A 27500-nucleotide genomic window follows, 5' to 3' on the forward strand; every position below is an offset into this window, starting at 1 on the left:
GGCCATGTCGAGACCCTATAGGAGACTGTAGTGAGCTCACAATGAAGTCCTCCTCCAAAATCTGCGACGATTGTGTTTCTACACGTTTTAAGCTGCTTAAGAAAGCTAGCCACTCCACCAACTGGCATGGTGTCGTTCATTAACACACTTCAACCTCTACCTCCATTCACCTGCTGTGTCTCCACTCGCTGTCTTTTCTACCACTACTACAATGGTCTCTGCTCTTGCAAGATGGGGTTGATATGTTAGTCTTTCTACGCAAGTCCCAGGTCACCTGTATTTTGCTCATATACACGTGGACGAATCCTAACCATTAATCTCAATCCTTCCGCCCCAGTAATTCTCCACCCCCTGCAATTCCCTCCCTGTCCATATTCTCTCTACAGTCACAAAGTTTCATCAATTATGCCCATCTCACTGAACTAAACATAAAAAAATTCCACCCTTTTCACCCCACCCTCGTTTTTACCGATTAACTTGAAAATACAGTTCTATATTTAAGAGATGAGGAATTATGTACATTATTTACATTTGACAGATATTTGTCATCTTGTTTGTTGCTAACACAACGTTTCGGCTGATATACTCTCCAGTCTTCATCAGGTGTCTTGGGGCATATGGCGTAGTGGTTAAGAGCGCGGGCTACTAACCCCAAGATTCCAAGTTCGATTCCAAGCAGTGACCTGAATAATAATAATATAATAATAATAATAATAATAATAATAATAATAATAATAATAATAATAATAATAATAATTATCATAATAATAATAATAATAAGCCTGACTACCTCTCTCAAAATTGCTCAATGATGCACAGTACGGTTATAAAATGTTTGATAAAAATATAAATCATCTCATTTACATGGATGATTTAAAGCTCTTTGCAAACAATGGCCAACAACTCAAGGGCTTACACGCGATTGTTAAACAATTCAGTGATGACATCAGAATGCAATTTGGCCTAGATAAATGTGCAAAAGCTGCCTTTATCAAAGGAAAAATGACAGAAACATCTAACGTTAACCACGACCAGCAGAATGTCATAAAAGAGAACCAGCGGAGAGCTACAGATACCTAGCCTACTTGAACGGGACGGGATAAGGCATTCAGTGATGAGGGAAGAATCAGAAAAGAATGTTATCGCAGGGTGAGAGCAATACGTAAGACTGAGCTGAATGCGAGAAACAGGATCGAAGCGATCAATGCTTTAGCCATACCAGTCGTGACCTGCAGTTTCAATATCATTATCTGGTTAATTACTGAAATATAAAATCTTGACTGAAAAATACGAAAACTGTTGACAATGCATAGAATGAACCACCCTAAGGCAGCTATAGAACGACTTTATCTGCCAAGAATAGAGGGAGGCCGTGGACTTCTACAACTGGAAATAACAATGAAGATTGCTACAATTGGCCTAGACACCTACCTGAAAAACTCTGAGGACTGGATGTTAAAACATGTCTCAAAACATGAAAACAAGAATGCACCATCCTCAGTAACAAAACAGACAAAGGAATATCTAAGTGAATTCCAAACACAACAAATTCCGGAATTAGACATACGAGAAACAAGCGCAGAAAAATCTAAGCGCATGAAAACCCGTGCTAAAACTGCTGCCTTAGATATTCTGAATGATAAATGGCAAGAAAAACCTCTCAATGGCAAATACCCAAAGAGAGTGAATAATGCCGATGTTGACAAAGCCCTTACCCATCAATGGCTAATGGCCTCTGGCTTAAAATCTGAAACGGAAAGGTTTATCATAGCAGCCCAAGATCAATGCCTACCTACAAGGAACTACCAGGCCAACATATTAAAAAACAGCAGCTTCCCAACATGTCGTGTACGTCAACAACAAAAGGAAACCATTGATCATGTTGTCTCTGAGTGCAGTCTTCTTGCGCCTACAGAGTATCTCAACAGGCACGATAGAGCTGCACAATATATTCACTGGGTAAATTGCAAAAACCTGGACTTGCCCCATGATAAAAACTGGTGGGGAATGAAAACCACCTCCAGTGCTTGAAAATGATCACATCTCATTCCTCTGGAACCTCACCATTTAAACTGACAGAAAGATAGATCCGAATAGGCTAGACAAAGATTTCAGACAAAATCCTGCCTCCTCATTGATATGACTGCCCTAATTGATATAAACGTATCTGTCAAGACCTACCAAAAACTGAGCAAATATAAAGATCTTAAAATAGAAATTAGTAAAATGTGGAACCTGAAAACTAAAACAATACCTGTTGTCATAGGTGCCCTAGGAATGATAGCAAAAAGGGCTGATTGCTACCTAGCTCAGATATCAGGAAACCCCAAAATGGCAGAAATTCAAAAGATAGTACTCATGGGAACTGCTCATATTCTACGCAAAGTACTTTCTATGTAATCTCAAGTTTTAAAACAAACACATAATTTTCTTATGGTTTCTTAAACATTCTCTAGAACAACACTATGTACAAAACCAAATATATGGCACACTAGGCATAACACCAACATAAACTTCCAACTTGTTGTCTCTTGAGGTCTCTGGATGAGACTTGGAGCCAACTTGTACAAATGTAAAGCAAAAGTCAAACATCAATTAATAATGGTAATCATGATAACATCGAAAAATACCTTAGGAATGAGAACCCAGGTTCGAAGTTTCCCCCCAAACATCTGATGAAGGCTGGAAGGTATATCAGCCGAAACGTTGTGTTAAGAAGAAACAAGATGAGGACAAATATCTTTAATGGTATCGCTGCATGCAACCCACCTCTTCTGCTGCTCGTCTCAAAATGCCGGACACTTCACGTCTATCTGAGCTATGTATTAATTTCGCCTGAACTATAGAGTTAGAAATTGATTGAATAAAGGGGCTTGGAGGTCGTCATGTTACCCCTATCTAGATTGTACTTATTTCTCCAATATTCTACAGGAATCTAACCTTTAACTCTACTTCAACCCGGACAATCTGTGGCTCCATCAGGGAAATAAATAGCAACATAATTCAGGGATAATATTCAATAATAATTCGTATTATTAAGTCATTCTTTCTCATTTTTGCACAGGACTTTCAATTTTAGCGCGTGTGTGTGTGAGGTCGTGTGGAGTGGGGAGGTTTGGGTGAAGGGTAAATCGATTGCATTGATCCCAATATTTGATTGGTATTTATTCTATCGATCTCGAACGGTTGGAAGGTAAAATAGACATTTGAACCAAAAGAAATACAGCTAAAATCTTTGTCCTACAAGATAATAATTTTGCCAGCTAGTCACCTTACTACTACTACTACTACTACTACTACTACTACTACTACTACTACTATAATAATAATAATAATATAATAATATAATAATAATAATAATAATAATAATAATAATAATAATAACAATAATACGAGGGGCGTTCAATAAGTAATGCCCCTGACCCACTTCCCATAGCAGTAGAGCAACGAAACTTGGCACAGGTATTAGTCTTTTTCTACATAGGAACCAACCAGAGGTACGCATTTCTCCCATCGATTGATGCAGTTCTGGAGACCGTTTTCGTAGAAGACCCCAGCTTGGTCCTCCAACCACGACGTGACTTCAGAAATCAAGGCTGCATCATCTGGGAAACGCTTTCCTTTCAAAAACAACTTCATGGCTGGGAAGAGGTGAAAATTAGAGGGTGCAAGGTCAGGAGAGTAGGGGGATGGGGGAAGAGTTCATAGCCGCACACCTGTGCTTCTGATCTGGCGACACGCGAGTTGTGGACCGGAGCGTTGTCCTGCAGGAGGAGGATGCCTTTGCTGATCTTGCCCCGCCTCTTGGTTTCGATAGCTTCTCTTAATTTCCTCAAAAGTGAAACATGATAGGCTCCTGTTATTGTGGTACCCTTTGCCAGGAAATCTGTCATCACTACTCCGTCCTGGTCCCAGAAGACTGTGAGCATGACCTTGCCAGCGGAGGGCTGCACCCTTGCCTTCTTTGGAGGAGGTGAGTCATGGTGCTTCCACTGCATTGACTGGGCTTTGGTCTCTGGATCATAGTGATGAACCCAGGTCTCATCCTGTGTAATCAGTCTTTTGAAAAATTTTGACTCATCTTCTTGGCACATCCCTAAATTCTTGCTTCAGGAATTCTTGCGTTCTTACTTCTGGAAAAGTGTGAGCAGCCTGGAAATCCATCTGGCAGACACCTTTTGCATATGCAAATGGTCATGAATGATAGTTTCCACAGACCCGGTACTAATCTTGACCTCATGGGCTATTTGGCGAATAGTTATGCGTCGATCTTCCAAAATGGCAGCCTCAACTTGACGGACAGATGCCTCATCAATAGCAGAAGGGGTGCAACCAGATCTGGGAGCTGTTTCCACAGAGTTCCGACCATGTTTGAATTCACGATGCCAGCGTTTTACAAGGTCATATGATGGGGCATCATCACCATAAGTTACTTTCATTTCATCAAAAGTCTCCTGTGGTGTGCGTCATTTCAAATACAAAAACCGGATCACTGCTCGACACTCAACATGCTCCATTTCCCACTTGACTCATTTCAAACACCTGTAAATCAGAAACCACAATTAGTTCAGAGCTGTAATTTGCCACTTAATCTATAGAGATATCAATAATTGCACATGCAAAATTTCAGCTAGATCAAACAAAGGCAAGTAGGTCAGAGGCATTACTTATTGAACGCCCCTCGTAATAGTTGATATGTTTGATTTCAGTAGTCAGGCTTTACATTGTAGTGGGAGAGATGGAAAATAAAGAGTGACAGAAAGATAGATAGATAGATAGACAGATAGATAGAAAGAAAGAGAGAGAGAGAGAGAGAGAGAGAGAGAGAGAGAGAGAGAGAGAGAGAGAGAGAGAGAGAGAATTAACATAAGAGGTGCATATACGAGGCTTGATGTTAGGCAAAGAGTAAAAGGATTTACCCTTCATCCTTTTGAAGTCGATAAGTACCAGTTGAACACTGGAGTTTGTACCAAAATTTGAAACCAATAATATAATAATAATATTTATCATAGTTAACTGGTAGCAGTAAATCAACAACTCTCCTGAAGGTTTACAAAAAATCTATGTTGGTTTCTGTGTTGACCCGTTCCTGTTGTGCAACCATACTGTAAGCTCATGTGATCAAGAGATTCAAGGATTCATTATATACGAACTCTGCTGATACGTAAGCTATATCAATTTTGGGATCAATAATGACAATAATTGGATTGTTATCGATTCGTCACCTTAGTAAACTAAACCTTGACTTATTAAGCAGTGACAAATATTTATTTTCGATTTGGATCAGATAAGTATCTGCTTTATAATAGGTAAACACTGCAACCAACACAAAAAGCAACTATAGGAAGCAGTTATTAGATTAGTTTGTTCGTCTGGAGAATAACAGAATATTTCTAAATAGCTTGACGTATCATTGTAAATAAATTATTTATGAATTTTCTGTTTAACGGGAAATCTGTGCAAAGAAATCAATGCATATTTTTAAACCTTACCATTGCCCAAACTCCTGTGTGTTTATTTTTATGTGTAGTTGTTGAAATCGTTGCTATTTCATTGAGAACGAAATACAAGCTGTTTGCTGGAGATTGCAATCAGATTTGAACGAGAGAAGCTTTGTCTCAGAAGTCGAGCAACTTAGTAGAAAGAATTCACGTCTAAGAACACCGACTAATACCTATATTGAAGAGATAAAAGGAATAAATTTGATTCTATAAGCACATAATATTGATTGCTAACCAATTTCAATAGACTAACCTAACATCATATCTACATAGTAGGAATGCATCTTTCTTCTATGTAATGACATCGTTGAAACATGTTAGTTAGATTTCATTTCAGATCAATAAAACTAGCAGTTTGAAAACGATTTCAGAGTTTTGTCAATACTTTAACATTTGAATTAATGTTTGTATATGTAAATGGACAGTATTAGTTAGGTATGGCGACATTATAACACAGAATTCATCTGAATTTCAAATCTACCATCTCAATGTACAAAGAACTTCTAAAAGAAGCCATTTTATCGATAAATATATTGTGGTATCATTTTAATGAAGTCGACTTGTGGACAGCTTCACTTCATCTTCCTACAATTACAACTTTGTAACTCTCATAAAAAAATAACTTTAGCTGGGTATTTTTTTTTAACGCTTTGGGGAAATATTTGATTTTATATCTCAAAATCTTTTAATCAGAATATTTTCTGCAAGAATATTCCCAATACAGGAAAATAATTGGAGGGGAAAAAAAAGGGAAACGGTTACTGTATATTTCAATAGAATAAAATCACCATTTTTATTGGCGGGACGGCCGTTCACATTGTCTTCATACATTTAGAAGAAATAGGATCAAAAGTACAGAACACGCACGCACACACGCACACACATATACACACACATAACATACATAGCACATATATATATATATATATATACATTTGTTTGAAATATTATTGTGTATGAGTGTATGTGTGGGTAGGCAAGTTTATTGAAATATTTTATACGCTGATATAAAATAATATCCATACATCTCAGTGACATGTTAATATCAAATGGATCAAACTTAAATAGTGAATTTTGGGATAATAATATACTGTTAAACATCTATGTAGCTGTCTGTCTGTCTGTCTGTTGTCTGTCCGTATGTTTGCTTTCCTGCATATCTATCTATCTATCTATCTATCTATCTATCTATCTATCTATCTATCTATCTATCTATCTATCTATCTATCTATCTATCTATCTATCTATCTATCTATCTAAAAAAAAAGATGGGTAAATGTAGCAAGGATGGCACGAATGAATGACGAAGCCACCTTGAGCATGATCCTATGAACCGTAAACAAATTTAATACAGTGTTACTTATTTGTAAATAAATGTTAATATGTGGCGTATTTGCCCGAGGTTACTGTGGTCTTATCGTAGGTTTTTCTTTCCACAGATAAACCTCCCCATTTCTTGGGAACTTTTTGTACTATTTCGACATTTTTTGCATATATTTCCAACGATTTCGATCCATTTTGATCGATGTCCCCTTTTTTTCGCCCCCCTCGAAAAGAAAAACTCTACATTGAAATTGTCCCCTCTGTGTTTAGCCCCGTGTGACCAATAAATAAATTATCTATCTATCTATCTATCTATCTATCTATCTATCTATCTATCTATCTATCTATCTATCTATCTATCTATCTATCTATCTATCTATCTATCTATCTATCTGTCTATCTATCTATCTATCTATCTATCTATCTATCTATCTATCTATCTATCTATCTATCTATCTATCTATCTATCTATCTATCTATCTATCTGACGTGAATGGAGTAGAAAAATCGACTCCAAGTAAGTTGGCTTTTTTGTGTAGAAGAACTGTTTATTTGGGGAATATTTTTGTGAAACACCATTTCCTTCAACCCCAGTAAATCTTGTAATAGGAAATTACCCCACTTGAGGTAAATTTCCAAAATTTAAAAAAAAATTCTTCGGTTTCTTTGCCATATTCTAAACGAAAAGGGTTAAATTGAACCAACATGCCATTGACTTCGTGCCTCTACCAAGACCAGAGGTGAGCGAAGCTGAAAACAAAGTCGTTCCGCTTGAACTCACACAGGCTTTAGAAGGTACAAACTAAGAAGCAAATACGTTTACTTCTATAAACACTGCCTCCACCACTGCCACCACCACTACCGCCATCACTCCCACTACCGCCATCACCCCCACAACCAACACGAACACTCAAAGCAATTTTGCTGCAGCTTTAAAGCTGAAGAAAAAAATCATGTTCGAAGGAAGAAGTGCTTGCCTGCAAGGCAATGTTTAAAAAAGGCGAACACACCATACAACTACAGACACCACAAAACATCATAGAAAAAATCGCAAAAAAAACACCAAAAACAAATCTATACGAAACGGCAACTCAAGAAAAGTAGAAAAATGTTCAAGGGGAAACAAATTTGCCACGATCAAAGTTAGATTCAACAGTGAAGAACGAGCCAAGGACCTCTTCACAAAGTCCTTTGAATGTGACAACTCAGTGATGATCCCTACATACCTTGGTCGTTGGGTCACAAAGATAAAAATAAAAAATGTGCCCCTGAGATAGAAATATATTAGCTTGTGTCTGCCATTTGTTACGATATCGAGGAGGAAATCCATATCTTGGAAATCGCTTTCCTGGACCAGAAAAATTGTATTGGTCAAGGAGTGGAAATCCTTGCTCAAATCGATCCGATCAGCTTCGAAAAAATTCCACATCAAATCAAACTGACAGACGATCCGAGGTTGCATGTAGCCGTCGAGGGCAGAAAGCCATGTTGCTACGTTTGTTGTAGCAAATCGCACCTGAAAATCAGTTGCTCATTAGCACAGAAACAACAACGACAACAACAAGAAAGCCAAAAACCGAGAGAAAATCAGCACTGCTACCCACACCGCCATATGCACAACTAATTAAACAGCTCTACAAACAAACGAAGGAACATCAGCAACCAACAAGCCATCCCAACCAAACAACACCACCATCAGCGTCACCAAGAACAGAAACATCATCACCAAAACCAACAACAACTCTAAAGGAAGAAGGGAAAACCAAAAGGACTCATACCCCATCCCCAAAACCCACACACTACATCCCAACTGTCACCAACCAGCACCAACACCAACAACAAAATCAGAATATGCCAGTGTGGACATGGAACAACCGCATCGGGTCGTCCAGATCGTATTTAGATAGAGTATTCTGTGGGGCAGTGGATAAGGATAGTGTAGGTTGTCCACAATTCCATATAGTCAGCTACACAGATCACAAATTTTTACTTGTACACTTGGTATAGATAAGCCACACAGGCAGGGTCCTGGTTACTGGAAGCTGAACGCATCGTTCACGGCACGCCAGGCTTACAGGGACTGGATTAGCACATTAGTTAAGAGAGCACTGACGGGTGCCATCGTCAACAGCAGATGACGGTATGCCTTAAAGAAAGCAATTAAAGCATATCGAAATAGAATAGAGGGAGACATAGTTAAGAAATTAGAAAAGGCACTGGCGGCGAGGTTGGCCATCGACCAACACTTCAATGTCAAACACGAAGGATGCGTTGTCAGAGCTAGGATGCGTGCTGTGAGGAACGAAGGAGATGGAGCCGCCCGAGAGGCCGGAGTGGCGGAGGCGCAACGAGGCAACAAAGTCACCATTAGGTCTCTGACAGATAAGCAAAAGCTTTTGATAGAGTAGACCATCGCTACTTAGAGGCTGTCCTTAGAGTGGCTGGTTTCGGTCCCATCTTCCGCTGTTGGATCGCTGCCTTATACAGCAGCATCCGCTCGGTAGTTCGTGTAAACGGTCATCTGCACTGACCATTTAACATCAAGCGTTCGGTTGGTCAATGATGCCCCCTCTCGTCACGTTTGTATGAATTGACTCTTGAGCAACTACTGCGGAAGCTGGTGACGCTGAGGAGCATCCCGCGAGAGCTGGGATGCGGGAGGAGCGTGTCTGCATACGCGAATGACACCACCGTGATAGTGTCGAGCCACAGGAATATCGACCAGGTCGGCGAGACACTAAAAGAATACAAAGCGGTAACTGGAGCAAAAATTAACCCGGAAAAGTCAGTGGGCTTGGCACCTGGAGAAGCAAGCCCATGTTGTCTACCAGCGTCTCCATCGTGAGACGTTTGACCGACGGACCGGTTAAATTGCTCGGTGTCTGGTTCGGTCCGCACCTTGAAATGAAGAACTGGGGCGAGATAACGACTAGGGTGGCCACTCTCACCCAGTAATAGGCCGAGAGGAAGCTATCCCTAAAAGGTTGTACATCGCATCCGTCATCGATTATCGTCTGACCGTCGTACCTTGTCCCAACCCTACCATCACCTAACTGTAACGCATACTCTTCCGCTTTTTGTGGGAGGGAAGTGTTCCGATGGTTAGACGATCCATTTGCTGTCAACACCCGCTAAATGGAGAGCTTGGCATGCCGTGGCTGATGATGCGTAGATATGCGCTGAGACCGCGACATCTCACGCGCTTCATAGACGACAATGAACATGTGTGGTCACCGTTTGTGCGACGCGCTTTCCCGCAGCTCGTCTCTTTGACCGAACTGCAGTCGTGGATCAAACAGATATCGAAGCTAGTTGAATGGCACCGTGAGTGCCGCCTTGCTCTCAAGCAACTCTGCCGTCCGAGACCAAGCTTGTGCGACTTCAATTCCACAAAGGCGTTCTATAGAGGATTAGTGGAGGGAAGGTGCATCGACGCTCTCGAGCAGAATCTGGGCGTCGACGAGGAACACCTGACCTACCTGTTCAGGACAACTTTCGGGCCGGGACCTATGGACAATCACCAGAGATCCTTGGCGTGGCAGTGCTATCGAGAAGCATTTCCCATTCGGGATAAGCTCTACAGGCACGGTTCGAGACACACCGGACCGACTTGCCCGAGATGCGGTCAGAGCGACGAAACCTTTCTGCGCGCACTCGTGCAATATCCAACCGTTTCGGACCTGTGGGCTTATGCCGAACGGCTGCTGTCACGTGTGGGACGAGTTCGCTTGTCGGCCGAGTCTAACGTGAAAATTGCTCTGCCACCTTCTATTAACCGGGAAGGCAAGGGAGTGTTCATCGTACTGGTGGCCGTAGTGAAAGAATGTGTGTGTGGTGGACTCAACCGAAAGTTTCAGAGACAAAGACTTTCCTCTCTGGCCAATCAACTTTTTCAAGTACCACTTGAAATGGAAGGCGAGAATAGAGAGGTAAGTTTTGTCTCGTGAATATTCCCTCCCTGCCTGAGGATACAGTAGTCTTTTCCGTCGGCTTTTCCTTCCACGCATAAATCTAATCTGCAGCGGAATGAGCCAGGTTGGGATGTGGGTTTAGGGAAGAAGCTATGAATCGGGATGTCACGTAGGTTGTTGGCTGTTTGAAGGAGGAAAGGGGTAGGTTGGGGAAGATGCAAAGTGGAAGGGTCGGACTGGAGTCGCCGGAAGGCTCAGAGAATGATGCGTTGGAGGGGCGGGGTGGAGGGGTGAGAGGTGTAGAAGCGAGAGACGGGCAGCGGTGGGGCGGAAAGAGAGCAGAGGCATGGTCCACGGATCGTGCTCTGGCAAAAGCGGTGTGGATAGTGGTGAGAAGATATCCACGAAAGATGAAGTGGCGAGCCATGAGTTGAGACTGAGTCTCAAAGTCATGGTTGTCACTGCAGAGCCTTCGCAGACGTATGAATTGGTAGTAGGGGATGGAGATCTTGACGTGGGTAGAGTAGGAGGAGGAGAAGTTGAGGTATGAGTGTGAGTAGGTGTGTTTGTAGTGGATGGAGGTAGTGAGATGGAGTTGTGTAAGTTGACCGAAATGTCGAAGAAAGGCGACGGAAGTGTTGGAAATGATACAGGAGAATTCGGGGGCAGGATGTAAGGATTGGACAAAAGAGAGGAAAGAGTCTAGTTGTTCGCGTGAGAGCGAGGTCGCACCTATAGTCATCTATCTATCTATCTATCTATCTATCTATCTATCTATCTATCTATCTATCTATCTATCTATCTATCTATCTATCTATCTATCTATCTATTCTATCTGTCTGTCTGTCTGTCTGTCTGTATGTCTGCCTACTTGCCTGCCTGTCTGTCTGTCTGTCTGTCTGTCTGTCTGTCTGTCTGCCTGTCTGTCTCTCTGTCTGTCTGTCAGTTTGTCTGTTTTTGATTTCATTTACCTCCATTTATAAACGATGTATGAATATCGTTTCATTCAGTAGCATTAGTTCTATGTACAAAAATACATAAATACTCACATAGATACATACATACATACATACATAAACAAATACATACATACATACATACATGCATACACACCTGCATACAACCATAATGAATCAGCTTTTTCGATTGAATGTATGAATGTTCTATGCGCCCATGCACCAGAAATTGTATGAATGAATCTAATATTGTATGTGTAGGTAAATGGAAATAAGTATAACATTCGTGTATACACACAAACACATATTTATGTACATATATATGTATGTATATCTATATACATATATATTCATGTACATATATACATATATGCATATGCACACACACACACACACACACACACACACACATATATATATATTGGTAAAAATGGTAAAATAACAAAAGAAAGAGACCTCAGTATTATGTAAATAGAGGAATTTATCTGTAAAATAATGTGACAATTATACATATATATATATATATATATATATGTATATATATATATATGAACATATGTGTATGTACATTTATATATGCGTGTGTGCGTGAATTTAGATGTGAATTGAGAATGTATGGATTCAGTTATCTCTGCGGAAATGTGTTTTGGTAAAACAGTAATCAACTGTTTAAAAACCTATTGTTCATGTCTTAACCAGCGTTCAAAGAACGAAGTTTCTAGGTGCAGAGACCGGTTGCTGCAACAAACCACTTTCGAGATAACAAGAGCAATGATGACGTTTAAAAGATAATACCTGTGCATCAGTAATTACTTTTAACAACCCTATTCAATGTACATGCTGTTCACGGGAAATATATGATTGCCTGCAATCCAATCTTATTATACTGAACTTTGGGAAATTTATAACTGAAAATTAAACAGTAAAGAAATACAAATTATAGTGTATTTCAAATAATTTTAGATAATTCTGTTGGTAATAATTCATTTAATTTCAAACGTGATCTACGGAGAGTTTATACACAATTAGGTTATATTTTCATAAATATTTAACCTTGTAGTTTTTAGCAAGGAGAATGTAAACTGTCCTTCAGCTCCCTCTTTTTCTTTATATACTTACACACACGTGCGCGCACACACACATGTAAGATATTAGCTGCTGCTATATATCAGTAGATGCTAAATTTATCTAAGAATGAGATTGATAATGGAACGTTGCTACTGATGATGCATAAAGATGCAGAAATCTAGAGTTAGCTTTCCATCGCACTACTGGACGCTTTCCGCCTGCTACTGACAGCCTTCTGTGCTTTTCAACAATATACATGTATCCGAGATACTTTTTCAAGGCAAATATAACAGTTTTGGGGATTTCTATGGTATAGCCACGTTAAATAATATATACAGAATGAGATATATATACATCTACGCACACACACACACACACACACACCACACACACACACACACACACACACACACACACACACACACACACACACACACACCACACATGCATGTGTGTGCATACATATATATATACGTGTGTGTGCGTGTGTGTGTGTGCGTGCGTGTGTGTGTGTGTGGACTTTTCGAAATGGTTATATAGTAAGAAAAACAAGGCAGTCAGAATTTGGTTCAACTATTTATTAAGCACTTTTACCCCTTCAAAGATTCATCGCAAGAGATCTCTTGATAAAATTCTCATCTTTTATATATTTGTGAGTTAGCAAAAGAAAAAAATATTGGGAGTTGAACTTGCGTCCTTGGCCTATGCGAAGATGATATTTTGGAAGTTGTTATTTAAAATGTTTTTGTCACTTTGAATTTATACGTGTGTATTTATATGCATGTATATATATATATATATATATATATATATATATATATATATATATATGTGTGGGGGGGGGATTTTTAAACAAAGCATATATGAGTATTATTTTGAGGCTCGGTTAGAGTGAGGAGAAAAAAGGAAGGGAAAGAGAAAAAGAAAGACAGACAGAAAGAAACAAACAAACAAACAAACAAAGACAGAAAGGGGCGCTTTCCTAAGATGGTTGAAATTGATGAGAAGTCAAAAAGATCAAATTTTTTATGATTTGCAATAAATCTCTCTCAGTTCTGGTGTGGATGACAAAGTGTTTGGTCAGTTATGCTACCCAGCTGCAGAAAATAGAATCTATCAAATTGTTTCGGAAGTCTTTCAAGTGTGTGCGTGTGTGTGTGTGTGTGTGTGTGTGTGTGTGTGTGTTTCAGCGCATGCGCGTGAGGTAGTGCACCTCTGTGTTGTACGTTTGTCGTTTAAGTGGATTTTTCCTGTTATGTTAGTGTTAGTAATGAAAACATTATTAATAATAATATTATCTAGTTGTAACCTGGTTTAGTTTCTTTTGGGAAATCTCGGACAAGGCCGGCTGACTGCACTCCCGGGCCTGTAAAGCTTATCTCGAACAGGTAGTACCACCCGGTAGCACTGTCAGATCAAGGATTTCTGGAAATTATTCATACACTCCAGTCCAAAAGTTCTCCGGAAGATACCAACTAGTTCTTGTCGACGCCCAGAGAACATCGTCGTACTTACACGTCGCTAAACATCTATGGAACGCCATAGGAGAATTTCCACCGACCGCATTGCCCGACTGAGAGAGGAGTGTGAGCGCCTGATGACACTAGGTGCCTTTCCTCGGTCTACGCTTGATGTAGGACTACAGTTCAGTCAACGAGACAAGCTGTGGGAAATCGCATCTGACAAACGGCGACCGCATCTGCTCACCGTCAAGGAAGCACTGGAGATACCACAGCCTCAGAGCATGTCTGCGCATCAATAGCAACGGCATGCCCAGCCCTCCATTTAGAGGGTGTTGATAGCAAATGGAGCGCCTTAGCACAGAAAGCGGAATAGTAGGCGCTCCGGTTTGGTCAGACTTGACCGGAGCAGGGCACGATAGTGAGGCGGTAGTAGATGAGGGATGGGATGTATGCATTCGCCGCCTCCACCCGACCTTTCAGGGATAACTTTATTTTGCCCATTTCTGGATGAGATTGGTCACCCTGATCTCCACCTCGTCCCAGTTCTTCTCCACCTGGAGATCTGGACCGAACCATACCCCGAGTAATTTAACGACCCTTTCCGTCCAGTGTCTTACGGCACTGCTAGAAGGCATGGACTTGCCTCTCCAGGTGCCGAGTTGCAGACCCACTGACTTCTCCTGGTCAATTTTTGCTCCTGTCACCGCCTCGTATTCTTTTGCAGCGGTGCCAACCAGATCTAGGTGCTTGGGGTTCGACACTACGACGGTGACGTTGACCACGTACGCCGACACGGTTCTCCCACGTTCGCGCGGGATGCCTCTTAACGCCTCCAATTTCTGAAGTAGTGGCTCTAGAGCCATCACATACAAGAGAGACAAGAAGGGACACCCTTGACAGACCGAACGCATGATACTGGATAGTTCTGATAGGTAACCATTCACCCGAACTACCGAACAGATGTCTATGAGTCAACGAAAATGTGACAGAAGTTTGAATAAAGTTTGTGTCACAATGACATTTAAAAGGAAAATTGAAGAATGAAGCAACAAAAAAAAATATATTGAGGACAAAACTGAAAGAAAACTACAACTGAAGCAGAACTTAATAAATACCGTGTTTCACGTGTTAAACAATAAAGTATATATATATGTGATGATGTTTGTAACGAAGTTAATATAAACATTCTACCAAATTTATATGAGAGCATTATCGATTTTCTATTGATTTCAGCAGAAATCAAACTATAAAAATGTTTAGAGAAATTAGGAGTGCAAATATTATATTTTCTCATAGGAAACATTTTATTGCAAACATTAGTGATTTTGAGAAAGACGAAGTATTCGGCAAGACTAATTATATCATCATATTGTATTTCTTGATAATAGTTAACTCTACTGGGGATAACAAGTTATTAATAATGAAGGCCTAATTAATTATTTTTCAAATATCTCCTTTCTAAAACTTGTATCAATATTCTTTTCCTAAACTAAAAGAAAACAAACACAAAAACCATTACAACATATTCTTACTACGATGTCAGTAATATTGATTAAATCTGACAATGCTAACCGATAGTTCAACTAGGTTTTTTTTCATTCGTCCGGGAATCAGCATTTGTGTTTCCCGAGCACCAACTAACTTTTGTTCTTCAGACATTTCCTTCTAAAATAACCAGATGACACATCCTCGACAATTAGGCAGACAATACCGATATAAACAACGTAAAGTTTCGAAATATTTTCGATTGAAATATCTGCCTCTCTGTGTCTCTCTGTGTCTCTCTCCCTCCATATATATATATATATATATATATATATATATATATATATGCAGAGGTCACAGCAGGTATGGCCTCCTGTGTACGAGCGCGCCTTCTGTAGTAGTTTCCACTTGGTCTTGAAGGGGATGGAGTTCCTTTTAAGGTACCAGATGTGGGCGGCGAGGGTAGTTTGGTTGGATTTATCCTGTCGCCGGAACGAGTGTGTGTGTGCGTACCAACGGGTCTTAAAGCTGTTTGACGTTATTCCGATGTAGGATTTTCTTTTATCGTCAGGGCCTGATCTTACCTCGCATGTATATACTAGGTCCCTCTGTAGGCAGTTGTTGTTGAGGGGGCAGGTGGTTTTATCAGGGCAGTTGCAATTGCTATCGGACGTTGGATGGGCCTCGGAAAAAGTAGATATGTTAAGTTTTTTCACATTGTTGTTGGTTAGGTTCCTGGCTAGAGTCTAATAGTGTTCTTGTTTAGGATAGTGTAGTACTTATGTTGGGTGGGGAAGTGTTTCTGTAGGAGAGTGAAGAAGATTTTAGCTACAGGTGTAGCGACCTCACGGTTGAAGGGGGTTGTACCAGCTAATGTGTCTTCGTCTATTTTTCCTGGGTTGGCGTGGGGCTATACTAGTATAGGTAATCTTATCTTTAAAGCCACTGCGGGCCAGGGCCTCGTTGTAATAGGGGGCTGCGGCCTTAAAGATATCTTCCGTGGCGGACAGGCTAGAAATTCTAATTGAGACACTTTTTACTAGGTTATCTAATATATTTTTGGGGTGGTTGGAATTAATATCTATATATCTAAGGGATTCATTCGGTTTGTGGTACGGGTAATAAAGTGAGGTTTTTAAGTCGAGGGTGACATCAAGGAAGTTAGCTTTTGTTAAGTTGGATTCTAAGGTAATCCTAAGGCCTAAGTTTTTAAAGAAGGTGTAAAGATTTTTCCGGAACCCATCCGTGGTCCTGGGGTTTATATATATATATATATATATATATATATATATATACGTATGTATGTATGTGTGTGTGTGTCTCTCTCTCTCTGTCTCTCTCTCCCTCCATATATATATATATATATATATATATATATGTGTGTGTGTGTGTGTATGCTTGTGTGTCTGTGTCCCCCCACCATCGCTTGACAACCGATGCTGGTGCGTTTACGTCCCCGTAACCAAGCGGTTCGGCAAAAGAGACCGACAGAATAAGTACTAGGCTTACAAGGAATAAGTCTTGGGGTCGATTTGCTCGACTAAAGGCGCTGCTCCAGCATGGCTGCAGTAAAATGACTGAAACAAGTAAAAGAGTGAAAGAATAAAAAATATTAGAAAAAACTCAAAATAACTAATTGTATTACTTAATCAGCTTACTCACGTTTCGGATATATCAACAAATTACGAAATTCTACAGATTTTTGGAATTAGCTAATCTATCAGAAAGGTGAGTAAGCTGATTAAATAATGTAAAATACATACATACATAGATACATATATATACATACATACATACATACATACATACATACATACATACATACATACATACATACATACATACATACATACATACATACACTTAGATAACAGTCAACGAAAATTAGCTCCGGCCATGACTAACTTCATGGCACCACCAAAGAGATGTAATGACGTTTCCTATTACAGCCATTCTTTGGGTACCATATCCCATTAGAGTAAAGAGCCATAGCTCGAAGAGATATATTCGGGTGTAGGTGGTTTATCTGGAATTTGTTGGAGATATTCATGCAAGAACCGTTTGGACGTTATGAGATATTTTTCTTCTCTTGGCATGATGTTTAAGAGAGCATAGTCAATTATGGAGAAATAGTTCTGTCTTAGTGTTGTGATTTGACACGAGCATGATTTTAAAGAGGACAGATGGCCCGGAGACCAAGTGATGAGGGGATTTTAAATTTGATGCCAACATTTTCCACATCATTCAAGTAATTTTTCATCTGTCATGGAAGAAATATAGTGTGAGTTTCTTAAGACGATACCAATAGTGAAGACTTGTTATGTCGTCTCTCTTCCCTGTCATCGATATCTGGAGTGCTTCAAGTTTTATAATATTCTGTTTCAGGTAGCATTCAAGGTGAGGACGGATGATGGTGGAGAAGAGAGGGATAATGGTAGGAGCACCTCTAGATTGAAAAGTCCCTAGAATCCAGAAACACGCCCTGCCGTCCACGTCGACTTTCTTCTTTATGTGGGCATCCCAGCTAAAGTTGTCGACAGTTACACCGAGGTTCTGACCTGTGTTTGATGTGATAAGATATTTGCCCGAGGAAAGAGTGTATGACAGCATAAGTGAATATTGGATGTTGAAACGTTTGATGTCTTTAACACTTGGTGCAGATTGGGAGACTTGGGGTGTTTTAGGATGGCATGGGATTGGGAGTTCCAACAGTAATGGTTTACTGCTATTACAGATGTGTGTAGAGATAGACCTGAGTGTCATGGACACAATGTTTAAACTAAAAAAAAAAAAGTATAAAACGACATGGATGCACCCTGGATCTAAGAAACGGCACCTTACAGATTATAGCCTCACTAGGAAACGGGATACCAGGGACTTTGCTATTGTGCAAGTTATGCGTGGTGCAGAGTGCTGAATGGACCATAGGCTTTTGTGTGCTAAGACGAATTTTATTGTCAAACCTAAAGATAGAACAAACAATGCCAAGTTACCTAAACGAATCGATGTCAATAAACTTAAGATTCCATCAGTACACAATGAGTTTGAGTGTGAGATAAATAATTTGTCCTGTGATGGAAGTTGGAATTCCTTCAAAGAGACAGTCTGTGAGATTTGTAGTAACATTCTTAGTTTTGTCGTGAAAAATCATCAGGATTGGTTTGACGATAATTATGAAGAAATTGGTCATATCTTAGAGGAGAAGTGAAAGGCATTCAGTATGTTGCCAAATGCTGACTTTTTAATGAACAGGACAGCGGCTATACATTTCAATAAGGCGGCGAGCTGGCAGAAACGTTAGTACGTCGGGCGAAATGCGTAGCCGTATTTCGTCTGCCGTTACGTTCTGAGTTCAAATTCCATTGAGGTCGACTTTGCCTTTCATCCTTTCGGGGGTCGATAAATTAAGTACCAGTTACCCACTGGGGTCGATGTAATCGACTTAATCCGTTTGTCTGTCCTTGTTTGTCCCCTCTGTATTTAGCCCCCTTGTGGGTAGTAAAGAAATATATACATTTCAAGGCAGTACAAGCAGCAGTGCATAGGAAGCTGAGGATGATGCAGAAAAATTGCTGGAGTGAAAGATGCAATGAAATCCAAGAAACTTCAAATGCTAACAATTCCAAACATTTTACTCTCTCTTGAAATAAGTTTATAGTCCAACTTCATCAGCAGGTATTCCACTTCGTAGCAAGGATGACACAGAATTATTATTAACAAATACTGAACATATTGTTGGGAGATGGAACACACACACACATACACACACGCACGTGCGCGCGCGCGACAGTTACCCACATATCCAAATATAAAAATAAATGCACATATGCATGCAACAGACAAAACTCTCGGCCTTTGTGTTACTTTACACCTTTCTATATTTTCGTTCTATCGTGATCTCATCTTCAGAATGGAATGGCGTTGGTGGCTGCTGCTGCTTTTTTTGTAGTAGCAGACAGTGCCAGTGTAATTGGTGTAAACATTACTGCTGTAATTTGAATGTTGCGATATTCATCTATCATCGATCAGGTGCATGTTTATGACCAGTTTATGATTGTACCTGTGCCTATTTTAACATTTTGTTATGAGTATTGTTTCCACCATTATTTCTCTATTATTTTTAGGGAAATTCTGTCAACTATTGATGTGTTGTTTACTAACGTTTACTTCTCTAGTTGTGTTTTGTGTGGTGGTGTCGTAGAACAGTGCTTAGACATTTCTGTTAGTTCTTAATGTATGGTGATGTATCGGGTGAACATCGTACTTCTGTGGATAAGGTCGCTAAATTTAGGATTTGTTTTCATAATTATTGTCGATTTTATAAACCACATTGCTCGTTAGTACCGTGTTTGCGGATTTATATGGTTGATGTTTGTTGTTGCTAAGAACATTTTAAATTCTTTTGCTTTACTTTTATTCTGTGATGTTTCATTTGTGCTCAGGTCTATAAGTTTTTGAATGTGTTCATCTCTCAGTGTTAGGGTTAATGTTCGTCTGTTCCATAGTTATTATGTATTTGATTCATACAATAGACTTTATGTGTGGTTTGTGTAGTTTAAATAAACATCTGATGTAATTGTTGACGTATAGTTCTCCCTATATTGTAGTAGTGTGCTTTGATCAATTAGTCTCTCAGAACATCTGTTATTGGATAATTTTTGTTTTATTCTGGGAATTTCTTTATCCAGTTGTTCATTTATGGAGGAAAATATAAATTTTCTTCTAAATAAAGACTTCACATTTGACATTTTCTATCGTCGTGGACATTAGCTATCTCCATGTCATTATTTACTTTTATTTCTGGCTTTGGACAAAAAAAAACAACAAACAAAAAAACAACAAAGCTGATGCATTTGTTTCTATCAGAATATTTCTTGTTAGAAATGGAATAATTTTAGAGTTAGTAATTTTATCTCTCTTGCTCTGGTTTTGAGCTTTAAAGCGGAATTTTTTCCCCGATCTTTTAATTTCTCGACGTTAAAGTTTGTCCATTAAGATGTAGATCTCACTCAACATACTTGGGGAATATTGTATGAATATGTTTGGTACCATTCTCTTTTCTAGTATACACACTCTAAATGGTGTACACATGTATCTCAAAGACAAAAATCTACTCAGTTCTTTGTTTATATAAATTTGTGGACAGCCAAAATCATTTATACAAGTTTGCTGAACATACTTTAATAATTTTTTCAAATTGTTAACTGCTATAAGAGGTGAGAAAAGGGTACTTCTGCTGGAAAAATACTTTAATATAGAAAGCAGTTTCTTATTGAGTATTTGGACAATTATATGATTTCTGTTGTTTCTGCCACTGGAACAATAACACCAGACAGCCATTCTATGCCAAATATTGCTTCTTGCTGTAGCTTCTTCGAGAACCCCCCCCCCCAAACCTTTGGTGACCATTTACTGTTTCGCTCCGACCACATCCAGAGTCTCTTCGTTTATTCTATCACTCCAGTGTGAATGTTTTATAACTGTGTCTAATAATCCCCTTATTCTCTATGGACGGAACCTGCCTGTTTAAAATTCTTGTTGCCTTTATTTCGGTATGCTTCTACTAATTTATGTAATAGTAAGTCCAATGGTCTTCCTTGACTCCTACTTACAACAATTTTCTACTCTCATTGCAACACAAATAAATTATGGTGTTTGTTCTAATATAGTCTTCTGCTGTACTTTCTCAATGCCTCACACATGCAACAATTTCGTATGGCAATGTATCTGTTTAATATATTATTTCCTAGAGAGGAGGATTGGTTTGTATATTTTTTACTGCATATATGCCAGAGATGAATCCTTCTTCAGTGCGGAGGAACTAAGCAGGTAACTATTTCTATGTTTATAGTTGTAATTCGTTTATTTAGTTTAACTTGGTTTTGTTGTGAAATTAATTACCACCATCAGAGTTTCTGTACCTTCATAGCCACATCTTAAGGATGATGTGGTGTTAACCTGGGCTGGGATCTTCCATGTAGTACCAGATTACTCGTCATATATAAGCTACTAACAACCAATGGGATTCATAATTCAGTTGTAAACGTAAACGTTGTAAACTCATAATCGTTACATTTCCCATTGTGGTAGAGACCCTTCTCCCACCATACAACACTATATACTACACCGAAGTTAAAGTAATCACGTAAGAAAAATACACACGTCATGGACAAAATTAAAAGAGTTCAACGATGATGTATAAAGTTCCAATTCCTCTCCCAACGTTTACACTTATTGCGGAGTTGTTTCTGTGTTCGAATGTAACTATGTAAGAATGTAACTTGAGTAAAGTGTAGCCAATTTTAGCGTGTTCCAAATAAATACACAATGTGGAAAATCAACGAAACAGTTGCATGTGTGAGGCATTGAGAAAGTACAGCAGAAGACTATATTATAGAACAAACATCATAATTTATGTTGCAATGAGAGTAGAAAATTGTTGTAAGTAGGAGTCAAGGAAGGGTATTGGACTTACTATTACATAAATGAGTAGAAGTATACCGCAATAAAGACAAGAATTTTAAACAGGCAGGTTCCGTCCATAGAGAATAAAGGGATTCGCCATGCCAGCTTAGTCCCGAAGTTGACGGTGTTAAGTCGGTGAAATAACACAGCTGTTTATATTGAAATAATGCCGTCAGGGGTAGTGTCCTTCCGAAGTCCCATTGAAAAATAGTCTTCTATTAACTGCCGGCTGACTAACTGCAACAGAGTTCCTTTCTGGACGGATGACGCTGTATTTATAGCTACGCGACCACCTCCGATTGGCTGCAGTTGCCGAAGCACAACTGTGCTAATCTGCGACAACAAAATAGCACTTCCTTGATCAAATACAATAACCGTTCAGCATCGATTTACAAGCTTTACTTTTCCAAATGAACTGCAAAGGACCCATGCAAAAAATATAAAAGAACACTTCACACACACACACACACACACACACACACACACACACACGCGTACATGTACACTCACGCACACACACACAAACGCACACACAAATATTTTAGAAAAGCTATGTAAAGGCGTGTGTGTGTGTGTGTGTGTTTTGAAGATGTAATTACTCGTGCGCTACAATCATACGATGTGGTTTGTATTTGCTTTTTCTTATTTTAACTATTTGAACAAACTATCGCGATTGAAGCCATGGTAGTCTAATGTTGAGCAGCCTTTTAAACTATATGTTCAAAACCTGAGTGCACAACCGACACATTGGTATTCAATTTTCACACAATGTTTTCTTTCCGTTGCTGGCCTGAATTATCGCAGCCAAATAAACGCCCTGCCAACTACGGTATCTTCTTCACAAGATAACCATCCCTCAAATCATAGTCTTCTATCTTGAAATAAAAAGACACAAGACCTGGCGTTAAACAACAACAAAAACAACGATGTCCAAAGCACCAACAACAAAAATTGCGACAACATTAATTAAATTTATTTACCTGTTGGAGTCATATGGATCTCCATGCATCAGATTTTCCCCTCACGCATGAATATTAACTTTTTGTGAAATATTTCCGTAACGTTTTGAAATTATCTCTCCCTTTATTTCTCAGAGTCACTCACAACTACCATTTTTTAGCAGTTTTTTTGTGTGTATATCATTCAGTACATCCTCATCTACCCGAATTGTGATATTGCAGAATCATTAAGACGCCGAGCAATACTGCCTAGCAACCTTTCATCAATCTTTACGCGTCACTTCAAATTCCATCGAGGTTGACTTTACCTTTCATTCTTTCCTCATATCCTTCCTTTAATAGCTTCTAGCTCCAATTCTCTTAACTATCCATTCTTTCGTATTGCTCTTCCTCGGTTGCATAATATCTGTTCAGTAATTCCAAACGAATCCATTGCCTTCTTTTCTCTGTGCATTCGTCTTCTGTATCTTCTTACAAGCATGCCATTTGCTCCAGTAGTGACACTCACTCCATAACCATCATGGTTACTTGTTTCCCGGTAGCATGGCTAGCAGTTGCTGGATTGCGACTGGGCTCACCCTGCTGCACAGTGGGACGCCTGCCGTGTGCGGTACCTTCACCATTGGTTCCAGCCAGTCTCGTTCACACCCTTATCATTATTTATTTTGCTTAGCATTTTCACTCACAAATGAGATGTGTTTTTAGGTTACCACCAACCGGTATTTTCATCGAGCTGGCAGAAACGTTAGCACGCCGGGCGAAATGCTTAGCGGTATTTCGTCTGCCGTTACGTTGTGAGTTCAAATTCCGCCGAGGTCGACTTTGCCTTTCATTCTTTCGGGGTCGATAAATTAAGTACCAGTTACGCACTGGGGTCGATATAATCGACTTAATACCCATGTCTGTCCTTTTTTTGTCCCCTCTGTGTTTAGCTCCTTGTGGGTAATAAAGAAATAGGTATTTTCATCGAGACACTATCTCTAAAAAATACTTAAAGAGGCCTTTCTATCCTTAGAAGTTTAAGTGAGCTATCCTGCGCTGGACACTAACCCAGTATTCAGAGCTCTACAGCTGGCGAAGGAGTCGTTATTTTGATGGTCGTTGACTCCTCAGAGATCTATCATTATTGTCACTAGTAGGACTTGTGTAAATTCCACGGAATGGAAAAAAAAAATTAAGAGGACTTATTAACGAAAGAAAGGATGATTTGTATTTTTATAGCATTCATAGTTTAGCTGTATTTAAATATTCTTCACGATCGTCTACATTCATTTCCTCGCGTTTCCGTCGCTGTTGTCTTTTTCTTCTTTTTATTATATCTTTTCTCATTGTTCCTCTCTAATCTGTGCCCTTTCTCGAGCAGCTTGCAACCCTGTTTCTTGTGAATCTAGAATTTACACTTCAGTTAACTTTTTAACCACGTAATAAATATTTCTTCTACACTACACCGCACGCCGTTAACACTTTTCACTCCCTTTTTTTCTCTCGTCGTCTTTTTCTCTCCTTCTTCCCTTATACCCTCAGCTGACCACGTGACCATTTGGCTTAACCTTACTAATATTAATCACCTCCTTTCTCTACTTCTTCCTCTCTTCTTTCTTCACTCCTCCCTGTCGTTCTCTCATACTTACTCCACCTCTCACTCACTCCACCTCCACCTCTCTAACTAACTGGACGGGGAAGCACTCCGTCGGTTACGACGACGAGGGTTCCGGTTGATCCGATTAACGGAACAGCCTGCTCGTGAAATTAACGTGTAAGTGGCTGAGCACTCCACAGACACGTGTACCCTTAACGTAGTTCTCGGGGATATTCAGCGTGACACAGAGAGTGACAAGGCCGGCCCTTTGAAATACAGGTACAACAGAAACAGTAAGTAAGAGTGAGAGAAAGTTGTGGTGAAAGAGTACAGCAGGGATCACCACCATCCCTGCCGGAGCCTCATGGAGCTTTAGGTGTTTTCGCTCAATAAACACTCACAACGCCCGGTCTGGGAATCGAAACCGCGATCCTACGACCGCGAGTCCGCTGTCCTAACCACTGGGCCATTGCGCCTCTACCTCTAACTAACTACTAGGTTAACGAGCAAGCAGATTATTATATAGATTATTATTATTAGTATTATTACTGTGTGGTGAAGTAGAAAACCGGTAGAGCATCGGACATACTATTATTTGGTTATATTTCGTATACATTTTCACTTACTGCCGAAACTATTTCTTTCTCCGTCCGATGTCACTGAAATTATTCCCTCCTGCCTTATTGTTATTGTTCTTGCGGTTGTTGTTGATGATGATGTTGTTGTTGCCGTTGTTATTGTTGCTATAATTATTGTTGTATATTTAACAGTGGCGCAGGAGTGGCTGTGTGGTAAGTAGCTTGCTAACCAGCCACATGGTTCCGGTTTCAGTCCCACTGCGTGGCTGGCACCTTGGGCAAGTGTCTTCTACTATAGCCTCGGGCCGACCAAAGCCTTGTGAGTGGATTTGGTAGACGGAAACTGAAAGAAGCCCGTCGTATATATGTATATATATATATATATATATATATATATATATATATATATATATATATATATATATATGCGTGTGTGTGTTTGTGCGTCTGTGTTTGTTCCCCTAGCATTGCTTGACAACCGATGCTGGTGTGTTTATGTCCCCGTTACTTAGCGGTTCGGCAAAAGAGACCGATAGAATAAGTACTGGGCTTACAAAAGAATAAGTCCCAGGGTCGAGTTGCTCGATTAAAGGCGGTGCTCCAGCATGGCCGCAGTCAAATGACTGAAACAAGTAAAAGAGTAAAAGAGTAAAGAGTGGTTCCTATTCGATCATTCCTTTTAGCATTCTCCTTCTGTTTTATCTTTACTGTTATTTTCGATTTGTCAAGCCTTCCTTTCATTTATTCACATAATACAAACATTGCCACACTCTACTGTAAACATTCAGTTTGGAGGCTCACTTTAGGCTTTTGTTTCAATAAGAGGTTGGTGCCTCTACGTCTAGTTAAACGGATATTGCAGTTAAAAGATACGTTAACAACCACAGGGAACAGCTTAAGGTAAACATTTGGGCATTAATAATAGTTAACGATTTTATAATGACTGAGTGTTAAACCACAAAAAATGGTTTATTGTGTCTAATGTTTGTGATGCTGCGAGGTTCTGATGCAGAAGGAAGAGGGTGAATTGGAGTATTTTACTGTTTATTTGCGAATTATAAACATGAGTGGAAACACATAAACCCTGCCTTTTATCAACTTTATTGCTGGGAAGAGCGAGAGAGAGAGAGAGAAGTTATTAAAGAGTATATCGAACACTTCAGCTAGGGTATCTATATCAGTTTGTACAGTGCCTTAATGGAGAAAAATTATGTAATTCTCACTGGCTCGGTCAATCATTAATTGATAGGCACCATTATACGTTAAATGTGGAGATAAAGCTTTATTAGCGATAGGTAGCAACAAATGGTGAATGTATCTTCTCAACTACTCCAACATACAGAATGACATAATGTTCATTATTTACATTATTTAAATTCGACGGATATTTGTCCTCATCTTGTTTGTTGTAAACACAACGTATCGGCCGACATACCCTCCAGCCTTTTTCAGGTGGCTTGGGGAAATTTCGAACCTGGTTTCTCATTCCTAAGGTATTTTTCGATGTTATTATCGTTATTATTATTATTATTATTATTATTATTATTATTATTATTATTATTATTATTATGTTAAGATTATGTAGGACTGAGGTAACTCCTCCAGAGGTTATAGAGAAATAAATAGAGGAGTGCCATAGTTATCATGTGAAATTGGTTGAACGATATTTTGGCATCTAGCGTGCCTTATGGATATCACATGATAACTATTTATTTCTCTATAACTTCTGGAGGAGTTACCTCAGTCCTATATAAACCTAAAAAAGGCAAGTAATAGTGAATCCCAACCCACCCCAGCATCACCCGCACCCTTTGTGGACCACCCTTCCCTTGCAGACACCAAACCTACCCACTTCCCACCAACAAGAAAACAAAAAACAAACACACAAATTAACTCAGAAAACTCCCGACCAGCAGAACATTACGCTAGTATCATAAATGATGAAAATTTATTTGAAATAATGAAAAAATGGGGAAAGGCGGGATTGGCAGATAACTGGGGTGAGGATATGGAAGTGGCACTATCTAAATGCCAAATGGATGAACTTCAAGACGTACTTAAGAACGATTACATATTGCTATATGGGAGATTAGACAGGAAAAAGAAAAAGGAACTTGAGAGACGTTGCGGGGTAATATTGGAGGGCTATGTAGAGTTTAGTTCGATTAGGTAAGTAATGTTGACCGATGGGGCGGTTAGCATCGCATGACTC

This window comes from Octopus sinensis, linkage group LG3 (genome assembly GCF_006345805.1).
Source record: "Octopus sinensis linkage group LG3, ASM634580v1, whole genome shotgun sequence".
NCBI lineage: Eukaryota > Metazoa > Mollusca > Cephalopoda > Octopoda > Octopodidae > Octopus > Octopus sinensis.